This window comes from Pygocentrus nattereri, chromosome 20 (genome assembly GCF_015220715.1).
Source record: "Pygocentrus nattereri isolate fPygNat1 chromosome 20, fPygNat1.pri, whole genome shotgun sequence".
Classification (NCBI taxonomy): Eukaryota; Metazoa; Chordata; class Actinopteri; order Characiformes; family Serrasalmidae; genus Pygocentrus; species Pygocentrus nattereri.
The window spans coordinates 34,187,283-34,203,228 of record NC_051230.1 but is presented as its reverse complement, the minus strand read 5'-3'; the positions used below and the strand labels follow the sequence as shown (position 1 = coordinate 34,203,228).

Below are 15,946 nucleotides of genomic sequence, written 5' to 3'. Positions count from 1 at the left end.
AAAAACACAATCACTGACACACTGAACTACAGCATAAAAACACAATCACTGACACACTGAATTACAGCATAAAAACACAATCACTGACACACTGAATTACAGCATAAACGCAATCACTGACACACTGAACTACAGCATAAAAACACAATCACTGACACACTGAACTACAGCATAAAAACACAATCACTGACACACTGAACTACAGCATAAACACACAATCACTGACACACTGAACTACAGCATATAAACACACAATCACTGACACACTGAACTACAGCATAAACACAATCACTGACACACTGAGCTACAGCATAAACACAATCACTGACACAATGAATTACAGCATAAAAACACAATCACTGACACACTGAACTACAGCATATAAACACAATCACTGACACACTGAACTACAGCATAAAAACACAACCACTGACACACTGAATTACAGCATAAAACACAATCACTGACACACTGAATTACAGCATAAAACACAATCACTGACACACTGAATTACAGCATAAAAACACAGTCGCTGACACACTGAACTACAGCATAAAAACACAATCACTGACACACTGAATTACAGCATAAAAACACAATCACTGACACACTGAACTACAGCATAAAAACACTATCACTGGCACACTGAACTACAGCATAAAAACACTATCACTGGCACACTGAACAACAGCATAAACACAATCACTGACACACTGAACTACAGCATGAACACAATCACTGACACACTGAACTACAGCATAAACACAATCACTGACACACTGAACTACAGCATAAAAACACAATCACTGACACACTGAACTACAGCATAAAAACACAATCACTGACACACTGAACTACAGCATAAAAACACTATCACTGACACACTGAACTACAGCATAAACACAATCACTGACACACTGAACTACAGCATAAAAACACAATCACTGACACACTGAATTACAGCATAAAACACAATCACTGACACACTGAATTACAGCATAAAAACACAATCACTGACACACTGAACTACAGCATAAAAACACAATCACTGACACACTGAACTAGAGCATAAAAACAATCACTGACACACTGAACTACAGCTTAAAAACACAACCACTGACACACTGAATTACAGCATAAAAACACAATCACTGACACACTGAACTACAGCATAAAAACACAATCACTGACACACTGAGCTACAGCATAAAAACACAATCACTGACACACTGAACTACAGCATATAAACACAATCACTGACACACTGAATTACAGCATAAAAACTCAATCACTGACACACTGAACTAGAGCATAAAAACAATCACTGACACACTGAACTACAGCTTAAAAACACAACCACTGACACACTGAATTACAGCATAAAAACACAATCACTGACACACTGAGCTACAGCATAAAAACACAATCACTGACACACTGAACTACAGCATATAAACACAATCACTGACACACTGAATTACAGCATAAAAACTCAATCACTGACACACTGAATTACAGCATAAAAACACAATCACTGACACACTGAACTACAGCATAAAAACACTATCACTGGCACACTGAACTACAGCATAAAAACACTATCACTGGCACACTGAACAACAGCATAAACACAATCACTGACACACTGAACTACAGCATGAACACAATCACTGACACACTGAACTACAGCATAAACACAATCACTGACACACTGAACTACAGCATAAAAACACAATCACTGACACACTGAACTACAGCATATAAACACAATCACTGACACACTGAACTACAGCATAAAAACACTATCACTGACACACTGAACTACAGCATAAACACAATCACTGACACACTGAACTACAGCATATAAACACAATCACTGACACACTGAATTACAGCATAAAAACACAATCACTGACACACTGAATTACAGCATAAAAACACAATCACTGACACACTGAACTACAGCATAAAAACACAATCACTGACACACTGAACTAGAGCATAAAAACAATCACTGACACACTGAACTACAGCTTAAAAACACAACCACTGACACACTGAATTACAGCATAAAAACACAATCACTGACACACTGAACTACAGCATAAAAACACAATCACTGACACACTGAGCTACAGCATAAAAACACAATCACTGACACACTGAACTACAGCATATAAACACAATCACTGACACACTGAATTACAGCATAAAAACTCAATCACTGACACACTGAACTAGAGCATAAAAACAATCACTGACACACTGAACTACAGCTTAAAAACACAACCACTGACACACTGAATTACAGCATAAAAACACAATCACTGACACACTGAGCTACAGCATAAAAACACAATCACTGACACACTGAACTACAGCATATAAACACAATCACTGACACACTGAATTACAGCATAAAAACTCAATCACTGACACACTGAATTACAGCATAAAAACACAATCACTGACACACTGAACTACAGCATAAAAACACAATCACTGACACACTGAACTACAGCATATAAACACAATCACTGGCACACTGAACTACAGCATAAAAACACTATCACTGGCACACTGAACAACAGCATAAACACAATCACTGACACACTGAACTACAGCATAAAAACACTATCACTGGCACACTGAACTACAGCATAAACACAATCACTGACACACTGAACTACAGCATAAAAACACAATCACTGACACACTGAACTACAGCATATAAACACAATCACTGACACACTGAACTACAGCATAAAAACACTATCACTGACACACTGAACTACAGCATAAACACAATCACTGACACACTGAACTACAGCATATAAACACAATCACTGACACACTGAATTACAGCATAAAAACACACAATCACTGACACACTGAATTACAGCATAAAAACACAATCACTGACACACTGAAATACAGCATAAAAACACAATCACTGACACACTGAACTACAGCATAAAAACAATCACTGACACACTGAACTACAGCATAAAAACACAGCCACTGACACACTGAATTACAGCATAAAAACACAATCACTGACACACTGAACTACAGCATAAAAACACAATCACTGACACACTGAGCTACAGCATAAAAACACAATCACTGACACACTGAACTACAGCATAAAAACACAATCACTGACACGCTGAACTACAGCATAAAAACACAATCACTGACACACTGAACTACAGCATAAAAACACAATCACTGACACACTGAACTACAGCATAAACACAATCACTGACACACTGAACTACAGCATATAAACACAATCACTGACACACTGAACTACAGCATATAAACACAATCACTGACACACTGAACTACAGCATAAAAACACAATCACTGACACACTGAACTACAGCACTGTACATCCAACAATAAAGGCAGTATACAGACACCTCTGGTTCTACAGGCTGAGGGCATAACTCCTCTGAGGGCAGCATTTGCTTTTTTTGGGTTCCAAAGATTAAGATTATGTAAAAATGTAACCCTGTATTAAAATCTCGAGAGTTTTACGCACACATGTCCACTCAGACAGCTGAGCACGCTCTCTAAATAAACAGGAATATGTGAGGAAAGGACACATGGAATATGAGGAAGCGTGTTACATTAAAGAGCATCCAGTAGCGCTGCGGCTCTGAACTAATATGAACCCAGCAGCTAATGTGCTTTGCAGCTGTTAATACAGTGGAAAACATCTAGCACCCATACTGCTCTGAACAACACACAGAGCAGGCAACTGCCTCCAAATGACACGGAAGAGCTTTCACACGGACATGCAGGTAGGAAATCTGAACGGAATTGACCAAATCAAAATCACTGCAGCCAGCTTAGCAGTAATACAGATGGTAATACTCTACAGGAAGCGTAGGGGGCGATACGGCTTCTACTGTTTCATTTAAAAAGCTCTATAATGTTCATATGATCCACACAGTCGCTCTGACAGACTGTAATACACTACAGGAAGCGTAGGGGGCGATACGGCTTCTACTGTTTCATTTAAAAAGCTCTATAATGTTCATATGATCCACACAGTTGCTCTGACAGACTGTAATACACTACAGGAAGCGTAGGGGGCGATACGGCTTCTACTGTTTCATTTAAAAAGCTCTATAATGTTCATATGATCCACACAGTCGCTCTGACAGACTGTAATACACTACAGGAAGCCTAGGGGGCGATACGGCTTCTACTGTTTCATTTAAAAAGCTCTATAATGTTCATATGATCCACACAGTCGCTCTGACAGACTGTAATACACTACAGGAAGCGTAGGGGGCGATACGGCTTCTACTGTTTCATTTAAAAAGCTCTATAATGTTCATATGATCCACACAGTCGCTCTGACAGACTGTAATACACTACAGGAAGTACAGGGGGCGATATAGCTGTTACATCATAAATCTCGTAAATTTAATCAGTTTGAATGGTCAGTTAAACAAGCATCAATAAACAGATTAACTGATTATCAAAATACTGTATCATGAAACTTGTTGATCTTGAACAGGATATTAGATATGATCCCAGACTTCATCAGACAAGAGCTCATATACCTGCCTCCCTGTCCTGAAGCTACACTTGTTTGAGCTGTACTTAATCTATTTGCTTAGTTTAAATGCATTACCTGCTCAAATTCTGTAATAAATTTACTCTACAATCTTTCTTGAAACTGATCTAGAAGCTCTTCTTCAGAATGCTCCTGAAACATTGAGTTCCAGGTCACAGTAGGTCAAAGCTGAGATCTAGTGAGCTCAGGGAGAAAAGCGAGGGAAAGAGAGCAGAGAACGACAGAACAGAGAGAGAGAGGGGGAGGTAGTTTATGTAATGTTTGGCTCCAACTGAGGCTTGTGTTGGGATTCCAGCTCTATTGCTCATCTTTCTGAGGGTCCCGCGTGGCTGACCAGGAAACACAGCCCAGAAACAAAACCACGCCAACAACCTTCCAAACAATACTTACGCTAAGTGTCATCCAAACAACACTAACCAATGCTGAAGACCTCCCAAACAATACTGAAGCAAACAATCTCCCAATTAACTGTTTCAAACACCAACACTAGCAATCTCCAAAACAATACCCAGCCAACGCTAACAATCTCTCACACAATACTCCAACAAAGGCCAAAAACCTCCCAAAGAGCACCAACGATAACAACATCCCAAACGTCCAAGCAGCACTAACAACTGCACTAAGAGCATCCAACAAAAAGTTAACAACTTATTAAACAAAATCTGACCAATAATAACATCCAAATAATACCCAATCCATGCCAACACCCTCATAAACCAAATCAGATTAATGTTAACAACATCTCAAATAATATCTTATCCCTGCTACCAATCTCTAAAACTAAATCTGACCAACACTTAAAGCATCCCAAACAATAACAATCCAAACTCAAACTCTAAACAACCTTCAAACCATGTTCAACCTGAACTTACAACCTCTCCAACAATATCCAACCAGAACTAACAACCTCTAATCAATGTCCAACCAGAACTGACAACCTCTCAAACAATATCCAACCAGAACTGACAACCTCTAATTAATGTCCAACCAGAACTGACAACCTCTAATCACTGTCCAACCAGAACTGACAACCTCTCATACAATATCCAAACAGAACTGACAACCTCTAATCACTGTCCAACCAGAACTGACAACCTCTAATGAATGTCCAACCAGAACTGACAACCTCTCAAACAATATCCAACCAGAACTGACAACCTCTAATTAATGTCCAACCAGAACTGACAACCTCTAATCACTGTCCAACCAGAACTGACAACCTCTCATACAATATCCAAACAGAACTGACAACCTCTAATCACTGTCCAACCAGAACTGACAACCTCTAATGAATGTCCAACCAGAACCGACAACCTCTAATCAATGTCCAACCAGAACTGACAACCTCTAATTAATGTCCAACCAGAACTGACAACCTCTAATCACTGTCCAACCAGAACTGACCACCTCTAATCACTGTCCAACCAGAACTGACAACCTCTAATTAATGTCCAACCAGAACTAACAACCTCCAAACAACTAATCAATGTCCAACCAGAACTAACAACCTCTAATCAATGTCCAACCAGAACTAACAACCTCTAATCAATGTCCAACCAGAACTAACAACCTCTAATCAATGTCCAACCAGAACTGACAACCTCTCAAACAATATCCAACCAGAACTGACAACCTCTAATTAATGTCCAACCAGAACTGACAACCTCTAATCACTGTCCAACCAGAACTGACAACCTCTCATACAATATCCAAACAGAACTGACAACCTCTAATCACTGTCCAACCAGAACTGACAACCTCTAATGAATGTCCAACCAGAACCGACAACCTCTAATCAATGTCCAACCAGAACTGACAACCTCTAATTAATGTCCAACCAGAACTGACAACCTCTAATCACTGTCCAACCAGAACTGACCACCTCTAATCACTGTCCAACCAGAACTGACAACCTCTAATTAATGTCCAACCAGAACTAACAACCTCCAAACAACTAATCAATGTCCAACCAGAACTAACAACCTCTAATCAATGTCCAACCAGAACTAACAACCTCTAATCAATGTCCAACCAGAACTGACAACCTCTAATGAATGTCCAACCAGAACTGACAACCTCTCAAACAATATCCAACCAGAACTGACAACCTCTAATTAATGTCCAACCAGAACTGACAACCTCTAATCACTGTCCAACCAGAACTGACAACCTCTCATACAATATCCAAACAGAACTGACAACCTCTAATCACTGTCCAACCAGAACTGACAACCTCTAATGAATGTCCAACCAGAACCGACAACCTCTAATCAATGTCCAACCAGAACTGACAACCTCTAATTAATGTCCAACCAGAACTGACAACCTCTAATCACTGTCCAACCAGAACTGACCACCTCTAATCACTGTCCAACCAGAACTGACAACCTCTAATTAATGTCCAACCAGAACTAACAACCTCCAAACAACTAATCAATGTCCAACCAGAACTAACAACCTCTAATCAATGTCCAACCAGAACTAACAACCTCTAATCAATGTCCAACCAGAACTAACAACCTCTAATCAATGTCCAACCAGAACTAACAACCTCTAATCAATATCCAACCAGAACTAACAACCTCTAATCAATGTCCAACCAGAACTAACAACCTCTAATCAATGTCCAACCAGAACTAACAACCTCTAATCAATGTCCAACCAGAACTGACAACCTCCAAACAACTAATCAGTGTCCAACAAAAACTAACAACCTCCCAAACAATATCCAACCAGAACCAACAACCTCCAAAACAACTAATCAATGTCCAATCAGAACAACCTCCCAAACGATATCCAGCTAGAACTGACAACCTCCCAAACGATATCCAGCCAGAACTGACAACCTCCCAAACGATATCCAGCCAGAACTGACAACCTCCCAAACGATATCCAGCCAGAACTGACAACCTCCCAAACGATATCCAGCCAGAACTGACAACCTCCCAAACGATATCCGGCCAGAACTGACAACCTCCCAAACGATATCCGGCCAGAACTGACAACCTCCCAAACGATATCCGGCCAGAACTGACAACCTCCCAAACGATATCCAGCCAGAACTGACAACCTCCCAAACGATATCCGGCCAGAACTGACAACCTCCCAAACGATATCCGGCCAGAACTGACAACCTCCCAAACGATATCCGGCCAGAACTGACAACCTCCCAAACGATATCCAGCTAGAACTGACAACCTCCCAAAGAATATCCAGCTAGAACTGACAACCTCCCAAACAATATCTGGCCAGAACTGACACCCTCCCCAACAATATCCAGGCAGTACTGACACCCTCCAAACAATATCCAGTTAGAACTGACACCCTCCCCAACAATATCCAGTTAGAACTGACAACCTCCCAAACAATATCCAACCAGAACTTACAATCTCCCACCAGAACTGACAACCTCCCAAACAATATCCAGTTAGAACTGACAACCTCCCAAACAATATCCAACCAGAACTTACAATCTCCCACCAGAACTGACAACCTCCCAAACAATATCCCACTATGCTAACAATCTCCTGAACAATATAAGACCAACTCTAACAATATTCAACATTGTCAATAAATTCTCAAACAATACACAATATAAATATCTTACCAAACTAAGCTAACAATCCTCAGAAGATATCCAGTGCTAACAATGTCCAACCAGTTCGTCCAAACAACACTAATAACCTCCCAGTACAAACCAAACTTGACCTTGACTTCCCAACCGCAAGAAAAAACTGCTAAGCTCACTGCGTGAAGAAAGAGCACAGAACTCTAAATCTCCCGAGTGCAGATTTCTGTGAGCTGTATTTGTTCTGCATGACTGTTGGAAACCCCAGCGGAACCGACCCAGCAGTGCCCCTGGGCGAGCTCTGAGTTTACTAACACAGAGCAGGCTGCACTGCAGCGCGTGCACAGTCGAGAGGTGATGTTATTAGATAGCCTGGCTGTAGTGCCCAGAACCAGATGAGCTCAGAACCCAGAATCCTGACTGAAGCTTCAGACTGTATGTCAGAGCACACCTGCATAGTCAGGGGAGACAGACGAGACAGAAACACAACAATCGTTCCAAACAGCTCTTCATTCACATTCATATAAAAGTCAAGCACTAGTGCGAACGCACTTCAGCAGTCGACTTCCTCATAGCGGAGCACGAAAGGCCCAAATTCCAGCCAGCGGCGAGTCTTACAACATGCAGGAACATGTCATGGGCGCAGAGCTCCCTCAGCGTAGAACGTAACCACTACAAATGTTCGCTCTGCGAGCCCAGAGGAGCGTTACTGCAAAACAGACTTTTATTGTGCAACACGACCAACGAACAGCGATCCATCAAGTAAAGCAGGGGAGAGAGCGAGGGAGGGAGAGAGAGAGAGAGAGAGAGACACCGAGGAAGAGTGGGAGAGGGACAGCAAGAGAGTAAAGCTGGACAACATGGCAAAAAAACTTCAATACTTCAGGAGCAGCCAAAGTTTGGCCAGTGAGAGCGTCTGATTTGGCCTACCAAAAGTTCCCGTCACCCACTGAGAGTACATATCTATATGCTTTTAATATATTCAATACCTATTTTAACTTAAAAATGGTTCATTTTTAATTATTTCAGTATCAACATGCAGTGTAATATTACAAAATGTAGTTTTGTAGTTTCTTGGCCCTTAACTCACCATAAAACACTGTACTTTGGCCGCCGAGACAAAGTTTATGCACCCCTGGTCAAAACTAACTAGGGCTGAGTACTGTTCGAGATCAACTGCAATACCTTCCTTTTGATATTTCTTTTTAATTACAAGCTCAATGTGGGCACGGCTTCAAAAAGAAATGAGGGTGAGGTGCTGGAACTGGGTTACTGACTGCAACGGCCTGCACACTAATCAAGAAGTGCTGACCTTAATGACATGCATACGGAATGTAATTTAGACAGCCAATCAGGAATCTAGATTTTGTAACAAGCATGCTTATTGGCTCAAGGATGCAGACTGATTTCTATACTGTACTATACTGCAGTATTGAAGCAATTTGGTTGGTACCATAAAGATCTTAAAATTCAATACCCAGTCTTATTCAAAACACTATCAAATACCACAAATACGATGATTTTTATTAGAAATGCACAATGAAATCAGAATCATATCCCTAAAAATATATCAGAAATTCAGATACACTATATTTCCAAAAGCCCACACTTTGCAGCTATAACAGATTCAGCTCTTCTGGGAAGGCTTTCCACAAGAGTTACGAGTGTTTATGGGAATTTCTGACCGTTCTTCCAGAAGCTCATTTGTGAGGTCAGACACTGATGTTGGACGAGAAGGCCTGGCTCACAGTCTCCGCTCTAATTCATCCCAAAGGTGTTCTATGGGGTTGAGGTCAGGACTCTGTGCAGGCCAGTCAAGTTCTTCCACACCAAACTGGCTCATCCGTGTCTTTATAGACCTGCTTTGTGCACTGGTGCGCAGTCATGTTGGAGCAGGAAGGGGCCGTCCCCAAACTGTTCCCACAAAGTTAGGAGCATGAAATTGTCCAAAACCTTTTGGTGCTGAAGCTTTAAGAGTTCCTTTCACTGGAACTAAGGGGCCGAGCCCAACTCCTGAAAAACAACCACACACCATGATCCCCCCTCCACCAAACTTTACACTCACCACAATGCAGTCAGACAAGTACCGTCTTCTGGCAACCGCCAAACCCAGACCTGTCCATCGGATTTCTAGACGGTGACGCGTGATTGGTCACTCCAGAGAACTCGTCTCCACTGCTCTAAAGTCCAGTGGCGGTGCTTTACACCACTGCATTCCACGCATTGCATTGCACTTGGTGATGTAAGGCTTGGATGCAGCTGCTCGGCCACGGAAACCCATTCCATGAAGCTCTCTACGCTGTTCTTGAGCTGATCTGAAGGCCACATGGAGTTTGGAGGTCTGTAGTGATTGATTCTGCAGAAAGTTGGTGACCTCTGCGAACTATGCCCCTCAGCATCTGCTGACCCCGTGCTGTTATACCTTAAGAACAACTCAGCCAGTTTGCATTGGACTCCCTGTAATTACTGAATAATAAACCTTATTATGCAGAATGGGATTTTCAGGGGTTAGTTGTTGTTGTAACCAAGAACAGAGCATATTATTAAAGTGTATTTTTCACAATAACCTCCAAGAACTGGTTGCTAAGTAACAGGTCACTTTAGCTCCAGCTAACCACTACTAGGTTTCTACTTGCAGGGCATGCCAAAACAGAAAATAGACACATCCGATAACTTCTATGAGATAATATCTGACCAGAGTGACTGCACCAAAGGACTGTGTCAAACTCCCAACCTGTGATAGAACAACTAAAGAAACCGGAATCAGCCAGAAATTAACAGAACACAATTTGGTAAACAAGACGGGGTGTGAAATAGGCTTATAACTGAGAAGAACCATATTCGGCTTCATCTGAAAAACACTGAAAAGGCTGAGCTGAACCTGATATTAGTACAGTTTTGCGTCTCTGTGACATTAAAAGGTGCTACTTTTTTTCTCTAATTAAAGCTTATTTGATACAACATTTGGGATTTTTTTTCCATCCTCTTTTCTTTATTTTGCAGAACTGTTAAATAAAATAGATAACACTCAAGGTTGTGTGCTATGATGACGGCTGAGAAGATCTACTGTCACACCGACTCATTCTGCAATAACACACTCCCTCTCAGATTCCGCTGCTTAATTATGTTGTTCACTACATATTCCCAAAACTTTACAAACAGCTCCAGCACAAATATTTGTGTTCTGCTACAGCTGACCGTGAGGGGAACACCAGAATCATCCTGAAACATGTCCAGTAACAAATGCTTTCGGTTTTCATAGCTGTCAGTGACTAATAATGACCAGAGAACAAAATACCAGAAGCTATCCAGAAACATGGCAACAGTAACATGTTTACAAGAGCGCGACCACTTGTTTCTGGGACACACACGAACAATACCATAAATCCAACGGCACTCGTTTCATCAGGAACCACTGCAAAAAACACACAACACCATGTTAAAATACAGAACTTGGGCTTTACTTTGCAGCTTTGCACCTTTAAGGAAGGATCTGTCTTTTTCTCCTTTAATGATGTTAATAATTCAATCAAACAAAACCAAAAATGTATGTTGTTTTACTTTGTTTGTGCCACTTTGACACAAACACATGAATAAGAATATATTTTATTGTTACCCTCATGAGATCAATAAGTGCTTCCATAGCGACGCGAATGTGTGCTCAGAAACTATCGCTGCGCCTCCTGATAAAGCAGCTTGGAGCAGTGATGGGTCTGCTTAACCTGGACCCTCACGGCCTCAGCATGAAGATAATAACCACTCTACGGCTTTCCTCAACACCTGCACACGCAGGAATGCCTTTGAGCCGAGAGCACTTCACACAGCTCTGCACGACCTCTGACCTGTGGGCATTAACACAGGTCAAACAGGGTGCCGAGCAAACTACGAGGCACAGGCTACTCACCAACACTTCTGCTCACGGCGACTGTGTTCGTATGTCAAAGGCCTATAAATCCGCTGACCCATCAGAGATGTCCAGTGTTTGGGACACTGATTTAAAAGTTGTCACCAAAATTCTTGATTTGGACACAAAATAAAAAATGTTTGCCTTGAACTTCCAGTGCTCTAGCTATTTCTCTCCTCAGGGCTAAGTGGAAGGGTCGTAGAGATCCCTCCTTTTCTTCACTCCATGAACAGGCTTCCTCTCATCCATTCTGAAGAGGAATGGCAGAGCATCACAAAACCAGGCATCTGTCAAAAACTGTATCATGCTGCATCTGCACTGCACTGCGTGACGGTAAAATGGCATAATGTTCCAGTAATTCATTTTATGGTGCAACAATAACACTACAAGGTGGTCGAGTAACCCACTGCACTGTGTAACAGTAACACTGGATTGGGTAACAGTAACTCGCTGCACTGTGTAACAGTAACACTGGATGGTGTAACAGTAACTCACTGCACTGTGTAACAGTAACACTGGATGGTGTAACAGTAACTCCCTGCACTGTGTAACAGTAACACTGGATTGGGTAACAGTAACTCACTGCACTGTGTAACAGTAACACTGGACGGTGTAACAGTAACTCACTGCATGGTATAACAATAACACAACATGATGTAACAGTAACTCCCTGCACTGTGTAACAGTAACACTGGATGGTGTAACAGTAACTCACTGCACTGTGTAACAGTAACACTGGACGGTGTAACAGTAACTCACTGCATGGTATAACAATAACACAACATGATGTAACAGTAACTCCCTGCACTGTGTAACAGTAACACTGGATGGTGCAACAGTATCTCACTGCACTGTAACAGTAACTCTAGATGGTGTAATAGTGACTTACTTCACTGTGTAAACTTAACACTGGCTGGTGTAACATTACTCACTGTACTGTGTGTTCCAGTAACTCACCACTGTGTAGCAGTGACACTGAACATTGTAACACTGGACTGTGTAATAGCAACTGTGTAACAGTAACACTGGATGGTGCAACAGTAACTCCCTGCACTGTGTAACAGTAACACTGGATGGTGTAACAGTAACTCACTGCACTGTGTAACAGTAACACTGGACGGTGTAACAGTAACTCACTGCATGGTATAACAATAACACAACATGATGTAACAGTAACTCCCTGCACGTGTAACAGTAACACTGGATGGTGCAACAGTATCTCACTGCACTGTAACAGTAACTCTAGATGGTGTAATAGTGACTTACTTCACTGTGTAAACTTAACACTGGCTGGTGTAACATTACTCACTGTACTGTGTGTTCCAGTAACTCACCACTGTGTAGCAGTGACACTGAACATTGTAACACTGGACTGTGTAATAGCAACTGTGTAACAGTAACACTGGATGGTGTAACTAAGACTGGACAGTGTTACTCATTGCACTGCATAAGAGTAACCCTGGATTGTGTAACAGCAACTCACTGCACTGTTGACGGTAACACTGGATGGTGTAACTGTAAGACTGGATGGTTAGTCATTGCACTATGTAAACGGTAACACTGGATGGTGTAACAGCAACTCACTGCACTGTCTAACAGTAACCCTGGATTGTGTGACTGTAAGACTGGACAGTATTACTCACTGCACTGTGTAACAGTAACACTGTATTGTGTAACAGCAACTCACTGCACTGTGTAACACCCAACACTGGTCGGTGTAACAACTACCACACTACCTAACACTGGACGGCGCAACAGCGAATTACTGCACTGTCTAACACTGGACGGTGTAACGGTAACACACTGAAAGGCGTTACTGTTACCAGAACCGGAGGCCTCGCGAGGTAAAAATGAATGAGTTGACAGGCCTTCCCACAGATACGGAGCAGTCCTTCATAAACACAGCACAGAAATACACAAAATACAAACCATAAATACACAAAACAGTGATTCAGAGTGGATTACACGACGCCCTGGCGCTTCACTGCGCTGTTCATTAACACCTGCACTCTAATGAACCGGTGGCCACGGCTTATTGATCATCTCCGCCAAACTGCTAATCAAATCAACTCAACGGTTAACGGTTAGAGCGTTTAGCCAGATCAGCTAGCATCAAAAAGGCAAGTTTAAAAGCCTTTAAAAACAAATAAGTTCGTTTGAGTTTGGTTTCGTTGAACTTTAATACCTTCGAATACACCGCTGGGCTACTTTAAACGACTGGTTCGGTTGTAAAAACCGCCTAAAGCCGACGAAGCTGGAGTTAGCTTCGCACTATTCAGCTTCTTGTTCCAATTCCCCCGTTCCACCTTAAATGGTGCAGCAGTTACATTCAGGCGCCTCGGGCGCCTGAATGTAACTGCTGCACCATTTAAGGTGGAACGGGGAAATTGGAAAATAGGGACTCAGTTTCTCAGAAAGTAACAGTTAGCCGTGCTGCCTTAAGGAGGCGGTTCTGTTTGTCTTTGTCTTTTCGACTGAAAGTTGTTTTTTAAGAAACGCAGTTAAGCTTTCGAGATAGTTCGGCCGAGCGGACGAGGAGCTCTAAGCACAGCCTCAACAACGAAACGGCCACAAACGTCAACGTTTTTGTCCGTTGGCGGGGCAAAAAAACACGATGGATTAACGGTTGTCCCCGTCTTTTCTGCCCTTCCGAGCTAACGGGGTAGCTGACCTACCTGCTATCCCGTCGCTTCTCCACACAAGGCGCCTCAGGAGCGTCCTCTAACCCAGACGGGGCCCGGTTACAGATCCGCACTCATCGTCCTGCACAGTCCAGCTCTCCTCGCCGTGTTACAACACATCGTTAAGCTCTGGAAACCAAGGGGGAAAAAAAGAGTTCAGTGTGATTTTTACATCACATCCCTCTTCCTGCCGCTGGAGGAGGAGGAGGAGGAGGAGGAGGGAACACAATCCTCCCAAACTCAACGGGAAAAGTTCCCCCTCTAACTTCTCGGCCGCGTCTCAAACACAACCACTAGGTTCCCTAGGTAGTGAGCTAGGGCACCTCGTCTCCACACGGATACAGTACACCAACACCATCTCGTCTGGGAGTGACTGCGCTGATGGGTGTTATTTAGGAATGAGGTAAAATGGTCAAAAGTATGTGGACATGCCTCCTTATGAGGCCAGGTGTCTCCACCACATCCATCGCTAACAGGTGTATATAACCAAGCACATAGCCATGCAGTCTCTATCGACAAGCACTGGCAGGACGTGGCACGGTAATAATACTGTTCAGCCCCTCCGACTGAGTGATAAGCTGGTTGACATGCAAGTGGATCCACACCTGGTCTTCTGGATTACTGACTACCTTACTGGCAGGCCTCAGTATGTCAGGCTGAAGGACTGTACATCAGAGACTGTGGTCAGCAGCACTGGAGCACCACGAGGGACTGTACTGTCCCCCCTTGTCTTCACACTGTACACCTCAGACTTTCAGTACAACTCTGAGACGGGCCACATGCAGAAGTTTTCTGGTGACACTGCTATTGTGGCGGATGTAAGGGGAGGGCAGGAGGAAGAGTACAAGACCCTGGTGAAGGACTTTGTGGAGAGGTGCTGTGGGAACAAGCTGCTTCTGAACACTGCCAAGACCAAGGAGATGGTAGTGGACTTCCGCAGGGTTAGGCCACCCACACAGCCAGTCTCTATTGAGGGGGTTGAAGTGGAGAGGGTTATGACATACAGGTATCTTGGGCTGCAACTGGATGATGGGTTGGACTGGTCAGCCAACACAGACACCCTGTACAGGAAGGGTCAAAGCAGGCTCTACTTCCTGAGGAGGCTGAGGTCCTTTAACATCTGTCGAAACGTCCTGCAGATGTTCTATCAGACCATGGTTGCCAGCTGTTTTTTTATGCTGTGGTGTGCTGGGGAGGAA

At 42.7% G+C, this 15,946-nt stretch overlaps 1 protein-coding gene across 2 annotated transcripts in view; it reads right to left on the bottom strand.

Annotated features, from left to right (window-relative positions):
• ddr2l (discoidin domain receptor family, member 2, like) overlaps nucleotides 1-15,030 on the bottom strand; it is a 42,139-nt gene extending 27,109 nt beyond the window's left edge. The window contains exon 1 of one of the 2 annotated variants that reach the window (XM_017725195.2): nucleotides 14,742-15,030. The gene's annotated coding sequence lies outside the window, so the exon portion shown is untranslated. Of the gene's footprint in view, nucleotides 1-8,201; nucleotides 8,257-14,741 lie in introns of those variants that run through there. The other variant, XM_037531767.1, reaches the window with a different exon arrangement.
• Nucleotides 15,031-15,946: the final 916 nt, after the last annotated feature.